The sequence below is a fragment of the Notamacropus eugenii genome, chromosome X (genome assembly GCF_028372415.1).
Source record: "Notamacropus eugenii isolate mMacEug1 chromosome X, mMacEug1.pri_v2, whole genome shotgun sequence".
NCBI lineage: Eukaryota > Metazoa > Chordata > Mammalia > Diprotodontia > Macropodidae > Notamacropus > Notamacropus eugenii.
In genome coordinates this window covers 19,521,335-19,526,455 of record NC_092879.1, presented here as the reverse complement: position 1 = coordinate 19,526,455, position 5,121 = coordinate 19,521,335, and the positions used below count along the sequence as shown (strand labels likewise).

General features: G+C 52.5%; 1 long non-coding RNA gene across 7 annotated transcripts in view; it reads left to right on the top strand.

Moving 5' to 3' along the window:
* Window positions 1-774: 774 nt before the first annotated feature.
* LOC140515691 (uncharacterized) overlaps window positions 775-5,121 on the top strand; it is a 54,062-nt gene continuing 49,715 nt past the window's right edge. For 3 of the 7 annotated variants that reach the window (XR_011971149.1, XR_011971147.1, XR_011971142.1), the window contains exon 1: window positions 1,330-1,569. This is a non-coding gene — a long non-coding RNA (uncharacterized lncRNA). Of the gene's footprint in view, window positions 862-1,329; window positions 1,570-5,121 lie in introns of those variants that run through there. The other 4 variants (XR_011971150.1, XR_011971148.1, XR_011971152.1 and 1 more) reach the window with 3 other exon arrangements.

The following is a 5,121-nucleotide window of genomic DNA, read 5'->3' as shown; positions in this document are numbered from 1 at the left end:
CAGGGGCAGACCCGGTGCAGGAGCCTTGGACCCTGGCCTCTGGAAGCAGCTCTAGGAGCAGGAGGCGGCTGGCCTTCCCCACCCTCCCCCGGGGCCTCACACTCCCGCTCCCGCCCCCTCCCCCCGCAGCAGCTCCTCAGACCTTTCCAACTCTAAGGCAGCTACGGGAAGCTCTTTACCTGTCCAGCCACCAGTTCCTCCACCAGGCCCATGGCCTAATGGGGGAAGGACATGTCAGGAGGCCTCGGAACACGCGCAGGAAACGGATGCGGAAACACCCTCGCCGGAAACAGGATGTGCGGCGGCCACAAGCGGGGCGGGGACCGGAAGCCCACTTCAGTGTCATCTAACTGCCCAACGTAGGTGTAAATTGAAGGCAGGACAATTCAAAGGGAAAGGACGGGGTAGGGGGGGAGCGGGGGACTGGTGTGTGTGCTGTGTGCCCGGAAACATAGGGCAGGGAACACCATTTCCGACTCCATCCTCAGGCTTCAGGAGTATTTCCTCAATTTCCAATCTCTGGCCTTTCCAGAGCTGCTGCAGCCTGCCTGTCCTATTCTGTGGAGGGGCAAGCTTCTCCCCTTCAACGATCCAATGTTAACAGCAAGCACTACTCATCAGAGGATGCTGAAATCAGTCCTGCCACCAGCCCACAGGTCCCCCGCCACTTCTGCTTTCGTGCAGTTCGCCCCATTTCCGTATCCTGTCCGCTTCCGGTTCCGCCCTGCTTGTGCCGCCGCACATCCTGTTTCCCGGCGAGGGTGTTTCCGCATCCGTTTCCCTGCGCCCTTTCCGAGGCCTCCTGACATGTCCTTCCCCCATTAGGCCATGGGCCTGGTGGAGGAACTGGTGGCTGGACAGGTAAAGGAGCTTCCGTAGCTGCCTTAGAGTTGGAAAGGACTGAGGAGCTGCTGCGGGGGAGGGGGTGGAGCGGGAGTGTGAGGCCCGGGGAGGGTGGGGAGGCCAGCCGCCTCCTGCTCCTAGAGCTGCTTCCAGAGGCCAGGGTCCAAGGCTCCTGCACCCGGGTCTGCCCCTGCCCTTCCCCTCCCCCTCCCCCCTCCCCCTCCCCCTCCCCCCCCTCCCTTCCTTTCCCTCCCCTCCTCCTCCCCTTCCTTTCCCTCCCCTCCTCCTCCCCTTCCTCCCACTCCCCTCCCTCCCTCCTCTCCCCTTCCCTCCCCTCCCCCTTCCTCTTCCTCCCTCCCCACTCCCCCTCCCCTCCCCCTCCCCCTTCCCTCCCGTCCCATCCTCCCCCCCCAGTTCCTGGCTTGGAGAACTGCGTGACGTCAGCCGCCGCCTAGAAAGCAGGAAGCCCGCTGCGTGAGCACCGCCAGCGCTGCTCGAACCGACTTTTGGGTCGCAGGCTGTCCGCCTGTCAGCCTCTGTCCCTTGCCGAAGGGATGAGGGGCCCCCCGGAGAGCTAGGCTGGGAATGCCGCGTGGCAGGAAAAGGCTCCCCCGGCCCGGAAAGGAGCCGAGAAGGGCCCGGCCGCCCGGTGGGAAAGTAATCTGTAGCCTTGAGAGAGAAGGTAGCATTGGACTGCTGCAAGGGAGTGCCCCCGAAACATGGATGGTGAGGCAATGGCGAAATGCTGGGGAGTGGCGGCGGTGATCTGTGTTGCAAGAGGGGAGGGTGTGGAAGCAGAGTGGGGGAGGGCTCTGGAGCCCCAGGGATCTTCGGGCCTTATCTTTATCAGGCTTAGCTTTCCTCAGTGAGAGACAGTGCTGGCTCCGCTCGGACGACGGAGTTGGCCCTTGTTCAGGAAATGAAAAGCAGCCCGAAGGGACGTTCTGAGGGGCTCCAGATCCCACTGAGCTTATGATCCTGAGATGGGCCAGGGAGGAGGAAGGCCTGGGGTTGGGGGGGGGGGGGGGTGTCGGAGGGGCATGCATTGGGGGAAGGTGCAGTAGAGGTGGAGGAGGCCTTGACGTCTGTGCTGAGCACAGAGGCTGCAGGCTCCTCCTCAGGAACCCGGCTGCCCACTTTCAGTGTGAGCGTTGACCCCCAGGAAAGACGACAGATCAGGGCTTGATTTGCTGTTTTGTTGGTTTGTGTAGACTGAAGAACTTAAGGTCAGCTGCTGATCAGTACAGATGAAACTAAAAGTGTGTCATGGGTACATTTTTCGGTACCTGGAGAGCTGGGTTGTTAGACCTTTGCCAGAACACCACTGACTCCATGAGGGGATCGTTTCCTGTTACTGGCTTGTTTTCTTCGTTTATTCTCATCGCAAACTTGAAAGCAGCAAAGGGCTATCTAGGTTCTCAAATTAATTTCCAAAATGGCAGCATCTTCCCCATCAATTCGCATTTAACTGCATCCCTACTCCATACTTATTGTGGCATATTCTCATTGACCAAATTTGAGAAAGATCTTTTTTCCATTATGGTTTGCTCACACCTGCTGATTTCCTAAGCTTAAATAAACACCAAGTTTTTTGTTGTTGTTTTTTTGCCTTTTGCCCGAGAGTGTGTTAGGCAATAAAACAAAGGCAAAAATCATTCTTGACAGTTGATCAGCTGTCAGAAATATAGCCAAAGTCATTTTAAACCATCATTACAACTTGAGGCCTCTCCGTTCTGGACACATAATCCCACCATTGGTCTCTTTTGGGATCCCAATTAAAAGTCTTTTCTCAAGAATTCTCTTTGTGTTTCTTTGTAAGATAAAGGTTGAACCCAGTTCTCTTAGGAAGTAATTTCTTAATCACCTTTTTTTTTTTTTTTGCCTCTCCTCAGCCATTACAGCTCACAGTGCCTCCAAAGTGACAGTTGAACTCTGCCTCCTCAGAAAGTCCTCATGGAATGACAGTGAAAAAGCTAGTGGTCCATATTGCCTCATGAAGACAGGGTAATAGTAGCTTGACATCTCCCTTGGAGGTTGAGCCCTAGACAGGGCTTGTGAGCTGGATCAGGGAAGAATACATGGAACACCTTCTTCACGGCCAGATGTGGCTAGTACCTGTTAAACTTACACATATGTACACCTTGTCTCCCCCAGTTACAGTGTCAGCTGCTGAAGGGCAGAGCTGGTTTCCTTTTTCAATTTTGTAATCTCATCACTTAGCTCATTGCCTGGCACATAGTTGGGGGGAGCTAGGAAGTGAATCGGGTTGATTGGGGGGCATCAAGGACTTACCTGGTTTGTGACCCTGGGCAAGTCATTCAAGTTCATTTTGCCTCAGTTTCCTCCACTGTAAAGTGGGTACAGTCACAGAACAGCACCTGCATCCATGGATTGTTGTCAGCATCAATGGGAAGCTTGCAAAGCAGTTGGCCTGTACAGTTCCTGGCACATAGTAGGGGCCATTGCCTAGTCAGTGTTTAATAAATGTCCATTGCTGGTATCTGTGGCGGAGGCTATTGAAGATTGTACCAGAAAGAAATGGGGAAAAAACTCCTTACTTTATTCGGACTCAGCAGGTGATTGAGTTTATTAGGGATGTTTCTGCTTGCTTTCACTAGCTTTTCCCTCCCAACAGTGAGGTAAGTAGTAGCAGTGTCCTCATTTTGCTCCAAAGGTAAGTCTCCAACTCCCACTGGTAGCCATGGCATCTCAGGAGCCTGTGATGAGGTGTTTAGCAGCCAGGCAGCTTATGGACAGTTACCCTTGATTTCTCCTTACACACACACCTTCCCTCCAACTTGTGAAGGATTCATCTCTCTTTTCATGACAACTGACCATCACTGCTAGTGGAATAGGGGTGTGGTGAGCTGCCCCCTGAGTGCTTGTGATTGAGAAAACTGACAGCCAGGCAGCACTTTGAAGGTGTGAACAGAGTAGGTGCGGTACTGGGTGAGTCCAGGTCTGTGAGTGTGTGACTGAGTAGTACAAAGGAGAATGTGAATTGGGCTGTTTGCACTTCAGGACTACAGGTAAGCATCCTGGAAGGGTTTTGATGATGGGAACGCCTGGGTGCTGGGGCTAGTGGGCCTCCGATTCCAGTAAAGACTTCAGAGCCTCAAGCTTTCCAAACTTCAGAGTTTGAATCTTGGGGCTTGAGCCCCAGACAGGGGTCTTGTGCTGGCTCAGGGAGAGGAGTGCTATGTCATGTCTGCCAAGGTGAGGCTTAGCCAGTCTCTGTTTGATTTATTATATGTGTACATCTCCCTTGATTACAGTGTAAGCCCTTGGAGGGCATTGTTGGTTTCTTTTTCTCTGCTAATCTATCAGTGCAGTGTTCAGCACATAGTCAGTGCTTCATAAATGATTGTGGATTGTGATTGATGGATTGAAGCCACTGCCCATAGCCACACTGCTAGGAATTGTGTTCCAATTGCGATCTCACACTGGGAAAGGCATGGTAGGTAATGGAAGCTGACTGGGGGCGGAAGTAGGAGTCCCCCTTACAGTGTCCCCACCAGGGGCTCAGTAGGGGCAGGCATTCTTATCCTTGTTTTTATAAGAACTAATGAGGGTTCCATCAGCTGTTTCTCTTTTTCTAAGCAGATCAGATAGCATTAGCTTTTGTGCTTTTAAACTAATGACCACCCTTCCTCTGGGCCCCTTCTTCTCTATACTTCCTTCCTTCCAGAGGAAGGAAAAGATCTGAAATACGTCTGGGTGTTTGAGTGGACTGCAAGCTCCCCTTGAAGCAGCAGCTCCCAGTGGCAAACAAAAACCCTGTTGTGGTTGTGTTCTTCTTGAGAATCATGGTTTCCAGGAATTGGTAAGGGGATAGCAGCCCCAGTGGTCTTCCCTACTCAGACCTCACCTGTTGTGTTATATTCCAAAAGAGCTGTCGAATGTCCAGGGTACTGCCTCCGGGATATACTCTATCCTGGATACTCTAAGCCTGGAACTTCTATTAAAGTAACCAGAGATGTTTAGCCTGAAAAAGGAAAACTTGTTATAGGCAACAGTGGGGCCTTAAACACTGAACAACTGTGTGCTCTTGGCTAAAGCACTTTGAACCTCAGATTTGCCAAAAGACTTGCCTGCCATGTAGACTCAGGTCTCTCACCTTGTATTCTAGCTCTTTGACAAAAATTAGCTTCCAGGGTCTTCCTCGTTGCCCCCTTCAAACCAAGCAGCTCAAGTTTATGTCTATTCCTGCCAGGTAATAATCTGGCCTTGCCTCTGTGAGGGCATCCCTGCCTTTGCAGCTATCACCCTTAGGCTGGA